The sequence below is a fragment of the Chiloscyllium punctatum genome, chromosome 2 (assembly GCF_047496795.1).
Source record: "Chiloscyllium punctatum isolate Juve2018m chromosome 2, sChiPun1.3, whole genome shotgun sequence".
Classification (NCBI taxonomy): domain Eukaryota; kingdom Metazoa; phylum Chordata; class Chondrichthyes; order Orectolobiformes; family Hemiscylliidae; genus Chiloscyllium; species Chiloscyllium punctatum.
The window spans coordinates 69160099-69176312 of NC_092740.1; the positions used below are offsets into that span (position 1 = coordinate 69160099).

The 16214-nt window shown below is 41.7% G+C and overlaps 1 protein-coding gene across 6 annotated transcripts in view; it reads right to left on the reverse strand.

Annotated features, from left to right (window-relative positions):
• Positions 1 to 16214, reverse strand: part of fbxl17 (F-box and leucine-rich repeat protein 17) — a 782194-nt gene that overhangs the window by 496175 nt on the left and 269805 nt on the right. The window lies entirely within an intron of this gene.

Genomic DNA, 16214 nt, shown 5'->3' on the forward strand with positions numbered 1-16214 from the left:
GTCTTTGCGGAAAGCGGATAGGGGTGGGGAGGGCAATATATCACTGGTGGGGTGGGGTCTGTTTGGAGGTGGCAGAAATGTCAGCAGATGATGCGATTTATGCAAAGGTCAGTAGGGTGGAAAGTGAGGACTGGGGGGTTCTGTCCTTGTTACGGTTGGAGGGTTGGGGTTTGAGGGCGGAGGTGCAGGATGTGGATTAGATGTGTTGGAGGGCATCTTCAACCATGTGGGTAGGGAAATTGCAGTCTCTAAAGAAGGAGGCCATCTGGTGTGTTCTGTGGTGGAACTGGTCCTCCTAGGAGCAGATACGGCAGAGGCGGAAGAATTGGGAATACGGGATGGCATTTTTGCAGGAGGTAGGGTGGGAAGAGGTGTAATCCAGGTAGCTGTGGGAGTCGGTGGGTTTGTAAAAAATGTCACTGTCAAGTCGGTCGTCATTAATGAAGATGGAGAGCTCAAGGAAGGGGAGGGAGTTGTCAGAGATGGTCCAGGTAAATTTAAGGTCGGGAAGGAGTGTGTTGGTGAAGTTGATGAACTGCTCAACCTCCTCGCGGGAGCGCAAGATGGTGCCGATGCAATCATCAATGTAGCAGAGGAAGAGGTGGGGTGTGGTGTGGTGCAGGTGTACTTACGGAAGATGGACTGTTCTACGTAGCCGACAAAGAGACAGGCATAGCTGGGGCACATACGAGTGCCCATGGCTACTCCTTTCGTCTGGAGAAAGTGGGTTTTTGCCCGAAATGTCGATTTTCCTGCTCCTCAGTTGCTGCCTGACCTGCTGTGCTATTTCATCACCACTCTAATCTAAGCCCATAAGAAATGGAATACGAGTTTAAACAGCATGAGAAGCAAGTGCTAGTGTTTGGTCCACAATGTCCGAAGTTCCATCCTCCAAGATCTGAGCAATGAAGGTAAGCTTGCTAAATGCCTTCATAACTACCCTGTCTACCCGTGATGCGAATTTCAAAGAATTATGTCCCTGAAGCCATTGGTCTCTCTGTTCTACAACACTACCCAGAGCCCTATGTTTAATTATATAAGTGCTGCCTCTGTTTGTTTTACCAAAATACAGTACCTCACATTTATCCAAATTAAACTCCAACTCCCACTCCTCAGCACATTGATCCAACTGATCAAGATCTCTTTGTAATCTTAGGTAACCTTTTTCACTGTCCACTATGGCACAATTTTGGGGTCATCCACAAACCTACTAATCATGCCTCCTATATTCTCATCCAAATCATTTAAATACATGACAAACAAAAGTAGACCCAGTACCAATCCCTGTGGAACACCACTGGCCACAATCCTCCAGTCTGAAAAACAACCTTCCACCACTACCCTCTGTCTCTAACAGTCAAGCCAATTTTGGACCCAATTGGCAAGCTCACCTTGCATCGCATGTGATCTATCTTTACTAATTAGTCTACCATATGGAACCATATCAAAGGTTTTAAGGAAGTCCAAGTAAACATTTCTTGCCTCTCCAAATGCATATAAATCCTATTTTTCAGAATCACCTCCAACAACATATCGACCACTGATGTCAGACTCATAGGCCTATAGTTCCCAGACTTCTCCTTAGAGCCTTTCTTATATAAAGGCACAACATTAGCCACCCTTCATTCCTCTAGCACCTCACCTTAGTTATAGATGAAACAAATATTTCTGCCAGGGGTTCTACAATTTCCTCCCTATCTTCCCACAACACCCTGGGGATACACTTGATCAAGCCTCAGAGATTTATTCATCTTTATGTTTTCTAAGACATCCAGCACTATTTATCTTAATGAGAACTGTTTTCAAAATAACAATATTTATTTCCCTGAGTTCTCTAGCCTCCATTTCTTTCTCCACAGTAAAAACTGATGCAAAATATTCATTTAACATCTCTCCCATCTCCTGCAGTTAAACACAAAGATGACCTCTTTAATCTTGCAGGCATCATATTCTTTCTTCACTTGCTCTTCATGTACTTGTAGAATTTTTTCGGATAATACTTAACCTTATCTACCAAGGCCATATCCACTCTTTGGCTTCCAGATTTTCCTCTTAAGAAAGCCCTTACACTCTTTATACTCTTCAAGTTGTTCATTTGATCCGAGTTGTCCATCTCTCATGGAGTCATAGAGGTGTACAGCCACAGAAACAGACCTTTTGGTTCAACTCGTCCATGCCAAAGAGATATGCACCCCAATCTCGTCCCACCTTCCAGCACCTGGCCCATATTCCTCCAAACCCTTCCTATACATATACCCATCCAGATTCATTTTAAAATGTTGCAATTGTACTAGCCCTACCACTTCCTCTGACAGCTCATTCCATACATGTGGTGTGAAAAAATTGCCCCTTAAGTCTCTTATATATCTTTCCCCTCTCACCCTAAATCTATGCTCTCTAGTTCTGGATTCCCCACCCCAGGGAAAAGACTTGGTCTATTTATCTTATCCATGCCTCTCATGATTTTATAAACTTCTATAAGGTCACCTCTCAGCCTCTGACGCTCCAGGGACAACAGCCCCAGCCCATTCAGCCTCTCCCTATTTTCCCAACCAGAAAAAGAGGTTTTCTCATTACACTTCTGCTGCAGCTGCCACAAGCTTTTGTGTGTCCCCCAGCATGTAGTCCAGGTCGTTGGATTCTGCTAATCTGCAATGCTTGGTCAAGAACCACTCTTTGTGCAGGAAGACCAACATGTTTTGGGGAGGCCGAAGGATGACTTTCACTGAGTTGATGGTTCCCCAAGCAAGTTGATGCTTGTCTTCCTGTGCCTCCCTGGGAACAACATGGAAAGCACGGACTTCTATGTCAAGGAGTTACTCAGGACGACAAAACTGATCTGACCTTCTTTTCAAAGGCTTGTTCTATAAGTTTTAATAGTGTAGACTGTTCTAGTTTAACATGCATTTCATCAACGCGAATTGGTTATAACGCAGTTGACAAATTGTGGACAGTTTTAGTGATCTTCTACAGTGCGATTTTCTATTGCAATTTTCCTTACTGTGACTTTCTATAGTGTGAGGTTGCAGAAGAATGCAACTGTCACGTTATAGCCGAATGCACTATATGAGAAAAGAACTTTCAAAATTTGATTGGAATAGACTGTTTGCAAGCGGAGGGACAACTGACAAGTGGAAGGCTTTCAGAAGTGTGACAACGAGAGTTTTGAGGCATTATGTTCTTGTTAGAGTGAAAGGTAAGGCTGGTAAGATGAGGGAACAGTGGATGAATAAAAATATTAATGGTCCAGTCAAGAATAAAAAAGTGTCATATCTTCAGATATGAACATAGGAGGTATACTTAATAAGTTTGCAGATGACACCAAAATTGGAGGTGTCGTGGACAGCGAAGAAGGTTACCACAGATTACAATGGGATCTTGATCAGATGGGCCATTGGGCTGAGGAGTGACAGATGGAGTTTAATTTAGATAAATATGAAATGCTACATTTTGGGAAAGCAAATCCTAACAGGACTTATACACTGAATGGTAAGGTCCTAGGGAGTGTTGCTAACAAAGAAACCTCGGAGTGCAGGTTCATAGCACCTTAAAAATAGAGTCGCAGGTAGACAGGATAGTGAAGAAGGCATTTGGTATGCTTTCCTTTATTGGTCAGAGCATCGAGTTTAGGAGTTGGGAAGTCATGTTGTGGCTGTACAGGACAGTGGTTAGGCCACTTTTGGAATATTGTATGCAATTCTGGTCTCCTTCCTATCGGAAGGATGTTGTGAAACTTGAAAGGGTTCAGAAAAGATTTACAAAGATTTTGCCAGGGTTGGAGGATTTCAGCTACAGAGGGATGTTGAATAGGCTGGAGCTGTTCTCCCTGATGTGGTGAGTGATATGACTTCTGGTTCTTTTTCTGAGAGGTTGGTAAATGGGGTCCACTAGTGTCCCTCTAGTGATGTCATGTCTTCTGGTGGCAAGTTGGTGCTCATGTATCCCAGTAGCTAGTTTCCTGCCCGTCTGTCTAATGTAATGTTTGTTGCATTAATGTAATGTAATGTGGGTACTTTGGATATGATGTTCATTCTGCTGGTTGTTGGTATGGGGTCCTTTAAATTTATCAAGAGCTGTTTCAGTATGTAGTAGGTTTGTGGGCTATCATGATGTCTAGGGGCCAGAGTAGTTTGGTCATCATCTTCAAGATGTCTTTAATGTATGGCAGGGTGGCTAGAGACTTTGGGCATGTTGTGTCTCCTTGTTTAAGTCTGTTAAGTATGAATTGGCAGACTACACTTATCCGGTACCCGTTGTTCCTGAATACGCTGTATAGTTGTTTTTCTTTAGCTTCTTGTAGTTTCTGGATGCTGCAGTGTGTTGTAGCTCGTTTAAATAATGTCCTGGTGCAGCTCCGTTTGCGGGTGTTGGGATGATTGCTCCTGTAGTTGAGTATCTGGTCAGAGTGTGTGGCTTTCCAGTAAACGCTGATCTGCAGCTCTCCACTGGCTTTTCATTCTACTGTGACATCTACAACTATCACTAGTATCCATACACACAGACGAAGAGGGACACTAGTTTGACTGGGATAAAACATCCATTCTGGGACAGGCTAAACAAAAACACGGATGGGAATTCCTCGAGGCCTGGCATTCAAACTGGAACTCCATGAACAAACATATTGATTTACCAACCTCTCAGAGAAAGAACCGGAAGTGATATCACCCACCACAACAGATCAAGACACACAAATAGCAAGCAGGACAGAACACAAGCGCCTAACCGATGATGTTATGGTGATGAAATCTATGGAGAAAAACTCTACCAGCTCAGCAAGCAAACTTATAACCTAAGCTACAAATCTTCTCCAAAATCGCAAACATATTATGATCCAGTTATACAAGACATTGCTCAAATCACACCTTGTTTACTGTATACAGTAAACTGCGTGGACAAGATGAAATTGTATGTGCTGGAGTTCAGAAGAGTCAGAGTTAATGCGATTGAAACTTAAACAACCCTAAGGGGTTTCAACAAGGTGGATGTGGAAAGAATGTCTTCACTCCTCTACAATCAATGCATTTTTGAAATTTTTACAATTAAAGTTGCATTGTTAGACCTAGTACTTGGAAAGAAGATGGGCCAAGTAGATTAAGTGTCAGTGTGGGAAAATTTAGAAGACAGTGATCATTGTATCAAAGATTCAGGGTGGTTACGGAGAATCACATGCAACAACCCAGAATAAGAAAGTTAATTGACAGAGAGCAGTCTTCAATGGGACAAGAACAGAGCTGGGCAAGAGTGACTGGAACAAGAATTTGGCAAGGAAAACAAGAACTGAACAATGAGTTACCTTCAAAGAGCAGATGATTCAAGTAAGGTAGAACAAACAAATTAGATTACTCTATGGTGGTACATTAGCAGCACACTCTAGGTTTTTTTTAAGATTAGATTAGATTAGATTACTTTACTTCGATTACTTACAGTGCGGAAACAGGCCCTTCATCCCAACAAGTCCACACCGACCCTCTGAAGAGCAACCCACCCAGACCCATTCCCCTACATTTACCCCATCACCTAACACTAAAGGCAATTTAGCATGGCCAATTCACCTAACCTGCACATTTTTGGATTGTGGGAGGAAACCCACGCAGACACAGGGAGAATATGCAAACTCCACAAAGACAGTTGTCTGAGGCGGGAATTGAACAACTGGATGACAAAGAAAGTAGAAATAAGATAAGAAAGAAAAAGTATGCACATGATAGATGTAAGACAGCAAATACAATTGAGAACTGAGAGAAACTGCAAAGGTTTAGCAGAATAGGTTCAAAAGCAAATAACAGAAACAACAAGAAATCATGAGGGATAATGATAAAAGACGAGCACCTAACATAAAAGGGAATCTTAAAGTATTCTATGGGATATAAATAGTAAAAGAATAGTTTGAAGAGGATTAGGCCCGAATACACAACAAAAAGGGGATTAGTACATGAAGGCAGGGGTCATGGTTGAGGTATTAAACGAATACTTTGCATCTGTCTTTACAAAAAAGGATGTAGGGTTCAAAGATAATAAGCAAAGATTTTGGATAGATTGTCGGTGGTTAAAGTTGTCAAAGCACCAGGACCAGATAGATGCAGCCAAGGATTTTGAAGGAAGCGAGCATAGAAATTATGGTGGCACTGGCCATAATCTCCTGGAATCAGGGGAGGTGCCAGGAGACTGGCATATTTCAAATATGATAGCCTTCTTTTAAGAAGGTTCCAAGGTTAATTATAGACCAGTTAGTTTAATTTTGGTGGGCGGCAAACTTCCAGAAACAGTAACTCGTGATAGAATTAATAATCATATGGAAAGAGTTGGACTGATTGAAAAGAGTTAGCACGGATTTCTAAAGGGGAAATTATGGTTAACTAACTTGCTCAAGACTTTTGATGGGCTAACAGAAGGATCGACGAGGATTATATTGTTGATGTGTTGACATGAATATCCTGCAGGTGAGTGATATAGTGCCATACAAAGAATTGAGAGTAAAGTTATAGTATAAAAGAGATAGCCAATTTTACAAGCATGTAAGTACTAAGTGACAGGAAACAGACAGTGATAGTCAATGGTTACCTTCTTGATGAAGGTTTGGAGTAGGGTGTTTCCCAGGGGTCAGTGTTAGAGTCTTTGCTTTTCCTGATATATGGTAATGATACGGATCTTGGTGGGCAAGGACAATTTCAAAATTTGCAAATGATACAAAACTTGCAAAAATTGTGAACTATGAGGAGGATAGTGCTGAGTGGGCGGATAGGTGACAGATGAGGTAAAATGCAGAGAAGTGTGAGGTGAACAGTCAGAAGAACATTGAAAGACAATATAAAGAACAGGTAAAATTCTAAAGAGAGGAGGATTTAGAGTAGCAGAAGGACCTAGGTGCATGTGCACAGATCTTGAAGGTGGCAAGACAGGTGGAGAATGCACACAGCATTCCCAGCTTTATTATTTGGGGAATAGAGAACAAGAGCAAAGAGGCGATGTTGAACTTGTACAAGACACTTGTTAGACAATAGCTGGAGTACTGTGTGTAATTGTGGGCATCACATTATCTGAAAACTATGAACGCATTCAACAGCATACATAAGTGTTTTGCAAGAATTGCAAAAAGAAAAATTGCAAGATTCCAGGAAAGAGAAGCTTCAGTTATGAGGACAGACTGAAGAGGCTAGGAATGTTGGCCTTCACGAGAAGGTGGAGAAGAGATTTGACAGAGTTGACTAAACGGAGTAGCAGGGAGAGGCTATTCCCACTTGTGAAAAGAAGATGACTGAAAGGCACAGATTTCAAATAATCTGCAAAAGAAACAAGGGAGACGTGAGAAAAAGCTTTTTTCACACAGCAAGTAGTTAGGGTATGGAATGTACTGTGTGGAAATGTGGTTAAGGCAGGTTCAATTGAGGCATTCAAGGGGACATTGGGTGATTATCTGGAGAGAAACAGTGTGTAATGGTTTAGGGAAAAAGTAGGTCATTAACACTCGGCATTGAGACTCGTTTGAAGAGCTGATGCACATACCATGGAAGGAATTGCCTCCTTCTGCGCCATAAGCATCCTTGATTCTGTGAACAGGATCACACCTCCTTGCAATTCAATAGGTTTCAATATTTAAACAACCTTTTGCAAACATCTTTGCTTTGCTGGATGCTTCTGAGTGCCATATGGTAGCAAGCAGAAAGAAAGGGAAATAACAAACACACTGCACTGAGAACATTTACAACAAGCAGCCTGGAGGGAATCTGTGGAGCTGATTGGAAGATATCCTAAAGAAGCAAATTCTAACTGTCTGCTAAAGCCAGATAACTGATCTGTAAGCAAGTCATTATGAGTCAGGCCAAGTCCCATTAGAATCAAGGTACATTGGCATTTGTTGCACTCAAACTGGAGTGAACTGATGTTCTCCTGTTTCTAATTCTCATTACGTTAGGAGCAACCTATAGTCTAGAGTATTCCATTAATTTGTAGAAAACCAAGGTGATGGAGCTGGTCGATAGATTAATTGATCTCTGTCTTAGTTCTTCACAACTGCGTCAAAGGCACATCATTGCTTTGTGACAACAATGATAAACCAAAATTATGCAATAAGCCGAAGTCCAGTCATTTTGCACTGATTTTGGTTTTTGATCCCATTCTCAAAGTAAAATAAAAGCCATTGGAATCTTTAAGATACAAACACAATATTTTGGTCTTCCTCACTGATAATGACAAAATCTTAATTTTTGACTTTTTTTTTGTTTTCAGACTGAACCTAGGGCAAATGGACTTAACTGAAAACAGTGTGAGTTCATAAATGGATTCTACAAAGACAAAACAGAGTATATTTTCAATGCTGAGAGACCCAGAGCTGTGAACATACACAAGAATTTAAGTGTTTGCATGCACAAATCATGAAAACCTAATAAACTAGTACAAAAATAATCTCATTGGTGAACAGAAGTCTTTTTTATCTCAAAGGGGGCTGAGATACGTGGTAAGGAACTGATGGCTCAGTTAAACAGAGCTTTTTTGGGACCACAGTTGGAGCAATGTTTTCAGTTTTGATACCAGACTACAAAAATTACATGAAAGCAATGTAGCATGCATGTTGTAAATCTGAAATTATAATAGAAAAATTTCACAAGTACTTAGCTGGTCAGACTGTATCTTAGAGAATTAATTAGAGTTAACATTTTAGATCAAAGACCTTTCCCCAAAACTCAAGAGTTCACTGTGCTCTTCAAATATCTCGAGTATTGCAAAACTAAAAATAGATTATACAAAAGTCATCTCGCCCTTCACTTTAAATCTTAGTTCTAGAACATTCACAGGTACAGATATTCTCTATAGTTTGTGCAATTAATAAGCTGGGTGGTTTTGAGTGAAGGCATCAACTGGCAAGAAACATTCCATGTAATTAGCATGAAGGAATCCATTGTAAAACTCTCTTCTGATATGTTAAACAAGCACTTGCAAGCAAAACTGATCTAAATTCTCAAACAGACAGCAAAAACTTATTTAATAAAAACCAAAAGAACTGTGGATGCTGTAAATCAGAAACAAAAACACAAATTGCTGGAAACGTTCAGCAGGTCTGGCCGCAACTATGGACAGAAAACTGTGGAGTTCTGAGGAAGGGCCACTTGACTCAAAATGTTAACTCTGCTTTCTCTCCACAGATGCTGCCAGACCTGCTGAGCTTTTCCAGCAATTTCTGTATTTGTTAAAGACTTATTTAATTGCACATTTGCTCGATCTCTTACCTGACCAATGTCAAATTGGGAGCATCAGACCAAAGCTGCTTTATTATCCAATATCAAAATAATTAAGACTGCAAGAGGAGACTGAATCCTATTGAGTCACAAAGTGCAAAGGGAGAGCATAGATGAAAATTATCAAATCAGCCTGAGGGGTTAACAGGAAGAGCTTAACATTTCCAAATCGAAAGGAGGATTTTTTTTTGTTTCAGCCCTGAGGTAACTGGACAAGAATGTTCTGTTGCAGCAGAGCCCTGCATATATTACCAGCACTCTGACAAAGGTATTGGCATTGGTCTTGAAGCTTGATAATACAGTGAGCTCTTTTGAAAGTGTATAATTTTGCCTTCAAAATTATATATATACCTATCAAACCATCTGGGAGAATTCTTAAGGATAAACACATTTTCAAAATAATACCTCGACATGGGTTTAAGTTCAAAACGTGTGGTGCTGGAAAAGCACAGCTGGTCAGGCAGCATCCAAATGTGAAGAACTTATGCTCGAAATATCGACTCTCCTGCTCCTCGGATGTTGCCTGGCCGGTTCTGCTTTTTGACTCTGATCTCCAGCATCTGCAGTCCTCACTTTCTCCATGGATTTAAGGTGACCATCAGATGATGGCATATTTGTACTCAGTAATGATTATACATAAACAGCTGCAGCTAGCTTTATAGACTGTATCAACTCAAGTGACAGTACAATTGGGTCTACTTCAGAAGTAGCACCTCTCAGAAAATCCTTTCACAGACTCAAGTTAATTATTTTGAGAACAGTGTGTGCGCATCTTTAGTCAGGAACAGTCAGCAAACATGCTGTGCCTTACAAAATAAGAACTAATGACTAACCTTGTATGAAAACTTAATTGTTTACACCTTACTCCTACTTTTATCCATTGCCCTTGGCAGTTATGCAGAGCAGGGTTAAGCATCAAACTCACGTTTTGGCTGAAAATTTCAAACGAGAGTTGTAAAGAAAATCAAACTTCAACGTAGATTAGTTTCAACCTTGAAAGAGCACTATTTAGAGTTTCAGCTCAAGCAGATTTTAACTCTTACTGAACTCCACTGGTCCATGAACAGTACTACTCGTGGGGTATCTTATCCTTTGATGACCAAAATGCTATTTAACGACTCGGATGGCAGTAAGAATATCCATCAACAACATTTTATAGCAGCGATCACTGAGTAGCTAAAAGGACTGAGGGCTGAAACTGATATCAACACTTTCTACCCAACGCAGAATGATAGCATCGACAGAAGCCCAACCTACTCCACTGAGCTTCACAGAGGCCTGGCAGAGTTGTCATGCAATTATCTCAGTACATAAGGACAACGCCCCACTAGGTCCCACTCCTCAAATACTCCTTACTGCACAGGTGGAAGCACTCAGGAATTCCAAGGATTCCTGCTGCCAATTATCAACCCCAGCCATGCACCCGGTCAAGCACTGCTAGCCAGGAGTTACTCTTCATTATGTTGTGCCAAAATATGGACAATGACATGACGTAAGAAATAAGAGGCCGATCTGCCCTAGGCCTAAACTCCTCTTTACTGCTAGTTCCTGTCAACCCTCAACATTTCAAAAATCTATTTTCTCTCTAAATACTTTTAGTAATCTATCTTTCACACCACCAGGTAGAGAATTTCAGACATTCACAACCTTCTGAGAAAAGGAAATTTCTTAGCAGTTTTAAAAGAGTGCCCCTTTATTCTGTAACTATGTCCCTTTCAATGCAGTGCAGCAACAGCATTACTAACCCCTGCAATAGCTGGATTTATTGAGCACAAACCAACCCCACCGTCCCGTAGCAGAACAGTTCAACACCCCCTCCCACTCCACCAAGAACGTGCAGGTCCTGGGCCTCCTCCATCGGCAAACTGTTACCACCCGATGCCTGGAGGAAGAACGCCTAATTTTTTGTTTTGGGACCCTGGAACCACACAGGATTAATGTGGATTTCACCAGTTTCCTCACTTTCCCCTCCCCTCACATTATTCCAGTCCCAAGCCTCCAACTCGGCACCACCCTCTTGACCTGTCCATCGTCCTTCCCATCTATTCACTCCACACTTCTCTCCATCGTATTACATTCTCCCCCACCTTCATCTACCTATCGCAATCTCAGTTACCTTCCCCCCCAGCCCCACTCCCCTCCCATTCATGTCTGAGCACCCCCCGCCACTACCACCACCCCCCACCTCCCTCCACAACCATCCCCCCCCCAAACAAGGAAGGCCAGATGCCTCTACATGGATTTTAACTTAGGGACCGTACACTTACAAATGCAACACAAGCCATGTCATGTAAATACGGTAGGAGATTTTGTGACGACTAATACCTTGTCCTCCCACCACTGCATTACCCAAAATGGGCACCTCAGAGTATGCAGGTATATACATACAGTACAAAGTGAGAGGAAATCAGTTCCATTACCTGAGAGATCTTGAATTATCTTTGTGCATTGAGACCACAGGTATCACCCTCATGGTTACCTGCATTACTTCTGCGTCCGACAGCAACTAGAGTATCTTATCTTCAAAATGCAATGACCAATGATGTGATCAAGATTGTTTATGATCGGGATGTGTACCCCACACAGTTGGACACTGCACACATTTTACATCCATTGTGCTATGATTACAGATGACCTCAACCTGTAATGTCTAAGTGTCTGATTAATTCAATCATCCCTTGAAGGACCTCATATCACTTATAAGTACAGCCTGTATGCTCAGGCAGAAAAGAAACGTTTTCTTCACCCAGAGTACAGTCACAGCACACTAATGACTTGCACATGCATGGTAGGCAATGTGCTGTACTTGGCACAGTGAGAAAAAGGCTCAAGCTGATAACCAAGGGGCCCCAAGAACGACCATGTTCCCCTTTACCTTGCACTTCCTGTTGAGTCCATTTACATCTTCACTTTGCAACATTAACCCCTGAGCCCTGGCCTGACAGCTCAGCATACTGACTATCATCCGACTTTACGCCTTCGTTGATGTACCCCTAAACTGCAGTAGCCCATGACCTCTAATTCACCATCATCACCCCGCATACAGTTACTGTCCATGAATATGCTCTGCAACATTGCTGACCGGTGTTAGACTGAGGGCTGGAGAAACAAGGGGCAAGTTGCCAGATAACCACTCTGGCTCTCATGCTGGGAATTGTCATCATCAAGTGGGTAGTAGAATGGAAAAAGAGCATATCAGCTAGTTAAGATTAACAATAAGATACCTATGCATGCATAGAGGCATCTTGTCACTCACTGCTGTGATTCTTATCTTGGGGTTCAACACTTGGGTTGTAGAATAGGGGTTTTAGCTCTCAGCATCGTGTCTAACCTTACTGCTATCTCAGCCTATTTTCCAATTTTTTCATCAATGTCTACGGTGCTCAGTGACTAGGAAGATTCCACCCCAGGACCTTCCTAGACTGGATCATTTGGCATCATTTTTATTTTAACTGTTCCAACTGAATGACTGTCATGCAAGCTGTCTACCAAACAAATGTTTACATTAAGAAGTTTTGTAATTCTGTCTGGAGAATTTTAACAGAAAACAGTCCATATAAAATTGAAACAATGAGAATGGATGCCCATTTGATACAGGTTTCCAGAAGAGTAAATCAATGTGAATGACCCAACCTTTGGGATATCATATAGAAAGGTACGCCTTAGCACCATTGGCAGGATCAGTGATTTAAAAAGAACGGTGAAACCAACTTAGATCATCCCCAAAAAAAATGAAGTGTGAAAAAGTTTGTGAAATCTATTTCATCAGATTGCTGTCTACAATTTTACATTCTTTTACTTTGGGGGAGAGAGGGCTTTCTTTAGGGTGAAGACTGAAACCCCTTAGGCTTGTTTCAGTTTCAATCGCATTGCCTCTGACTCTTCTGAACTCCAGCACATACAATTTCATCTTGTTCACCCAGTTTACTGTATACAGTAAACAAGGTGTGATTTCAGCAATGTCTTGTATAACTGGATCATAATATGTTTGCGATTTTGGAGAAGATTTGTAGCTCAGGTTGTGGATCAGGTTTGCTTGCTGAGCTAGTAGAGTTGTTCTCCATAGATTTCATCACCATACTAAGTAACATCATCAGTGAGCCTCCAGTGAGGCGCTTGTGTTCTGTCCTGCTTGCTATTTGGTCTCCAGGCATCATGATAGCCCACAAACCTACCACCATACTGAAAAAGCTCTTGATAAATTTAAAGGACCCCATACCAACAATCAGCAGAATGAACATCATATCTAAAGTACCCACAAGGATTGCAACAAACATTACATTGGACAGGAAAGAAGTAACCTTCACGTACTCCACTGGGATACATGAGCACCAACTCGCCACCAGAAGACATGACATCACTAGTGTCCATCCACACAGATGAAGAGGGACACTAGTTCGACTGGGACAATTCATCCATCCTGGGTCAGGCAAAACAAAGAATTCCTAGAGGCCTGGCATTCAAACTGGAACTCCATTAACCAACGTATCAACTTGGACCCCATTTACCAACATCTCTGAAAAAGAACCAGAAGTCATATCACTCACCACATCAGGGAGAACAGCCCCAGCCTATGCAACCTCCCTCTGTAGCTGAAATCCTCCAACCCTGGCAAAATCCTTGTAAATCTTTTCTGAACCCTTTCAAGTTTCACAGTATCTTTCTGATTGGAAGGTGACCAGAATTACACGCAATATTCCAACATGGCCTAACCAATGTCTTGAACAGCCGCAACATGACTTCCCAACTCCTATACTCAATGCTCTGACCAATAAAGGAAAGAATACCAAACGCCTTCTTAACTGTCCTATCTACCTGTGACTCTACTTTCAAGGAACTATGAACCTACACTCCAAGGTCTCTGTGTTCAGCAACACTCCGTCAGACCTTACCATTAAGTGGATAAATCCTGCTCTGACTTGCTTTCCCAAAATGCAACACTTTGCATTTATCTAAATTAAACTCTATCTGCCACTCCCCAGCCCATTGGCTCATCTGATCAAGAGCCCGTTGTACTCTGAGGTAACCTTCTTCGCTGTCCACGACACCTCCAATATTGGTGCCACCTGCAAACTGACTAACTATACCTCCTATGTTCACTTGTGCATAGGACACTGGCTATGGCCAGTCAGCTCGGAGTCAGTTGCCTGAACTGAGGAGATTCTAAATCTCCTAATTATATTGGTCTGCCAGGGCTTTCCTGATTGGCCCAGGTTAACAACCCCAATCAACAACCTGATATTCAAGGTCAACCTGGTTCTAATCACAACAAGATCAGTCACACTTGCGAACATGCTTACAAAAAAGGCCAGTACAGAACAACATGCAATTAAATTCTATGCAGTTTTCACCCTCATATCCCATAAGAATGCAATAATAGGTGCAGCATTAGTTTATGTGGCACCATGATCAAGTTCCACCAGTCAAAGAAATTATGGCTCATCCTTTGATCCAAATCCATTTGCCCACTTCCCAGATTCTCTGAATCTGAGACACCAAAAAGTTATCTTAGATTCACACGTACTCAGCAACATGACTGCATCACCAGACGAATGCCATTTACAAGTTTGCTGATGACACTACCATAGTCAGTCAAATCTCAGATGGCGAGGAAACAGACTACAGACGGGAGGTGGAAGACCTGGAAAAATGGTGCACTGAGAACAACCTAGCTCTCAATGCCAGCAAACCAAGGAACTCATTATTGACTTACTACGGAATGTTACTCATGCCTCCCTACACATTACAGCACAGAGGTGGAACAAGTGGAGAGTGTCAGCTCCTGGGAGTGGTCATCCATACCAAGCTTTCTTGGAGTCTTCTTGTGGATGCACTGGTTACAAAGGCCCAACAACATCTCTTCTTCCTCAAGCAGCTGAGGAAATTTGACATGACAGCAAATACCCTTGCCAGCTTTTATAAGTACGCCATCGAGAGCATTCTGTCTGGATGTATCACTACCTGGTATGGCAACTGTACCATTCAAGATCGGAGACGGTTACTGAGAGTGGTGAACTCAGCCCAGACAATCACAAAGGCCAACCTCCCACCTACAGAATCCATCTACCAGGCCCGCTGTCAAGGAAAGGCCGCCAGCATTCTCCAAGATTCATCCAACCCTGGCAATGTTTTTCTATAACCTCTACCATCGGGGAGAAGGTACAGAAGCCTGAACACATCCACCAGCCGGTTTTGAAACAGCTTCTACCCTACTTAATGGACTCACAAACTCTTAACATTCGCCTGTACCTGTGTTTTTGTTTTTGCCGCTGTTTACCTATTATTAACTTAGCTATGCTACTTAACTCTGTGATCTTCCTGTATTGCTCACAAGACAAAGCTTTTCACTGTGCCTTGGAACATGTGACAATAAATTTAATTCAACTCAACAGAATATTCAACTTCCTTGGGTAAACAATTCTAAATTGTTCACAACACTGCGCATCAAGATATTCATCACCTCCAGAGAAATAACCTCTCAGAATCCACCCTGCTTAGCAATTGTTTTTCATTCTTCCAAACTCCAGAAAACACAGGTCAAAATTACTCAACCTCTCATTTTAGGACAATCTTCTCAACCCAGGAATGAATCACTGGACCATCACTGTTCTATCGCCAACACAAACATATCCTTCCTTCGAAATAGGAGATCAAAACTTCATGTACTGCTCTAGATGTGATATCTTTGAAGCGTGCATAATTATAGTAAGTCTTAGTCAGTTTTGCACAATACTAAAGTGCTATTGATGCTGGAAATCCGAAATAAAAATAGAAAATGTTTCAACTATTCACTAGGTCAGATATTAATTGTAGAGAAAAACAGCTAATGATTCAAATTTGAATTGATATTGCCTAACCTATTGAATATTTCCAGCACTTTCTGCTTTTATTACTTATTTTTCATTCAAATACCTTTGCAGTAAAGGACATTGTGTCAATTTGCTTTCTTAATTGCATGCTATACCTGCATCCTGTCATTAA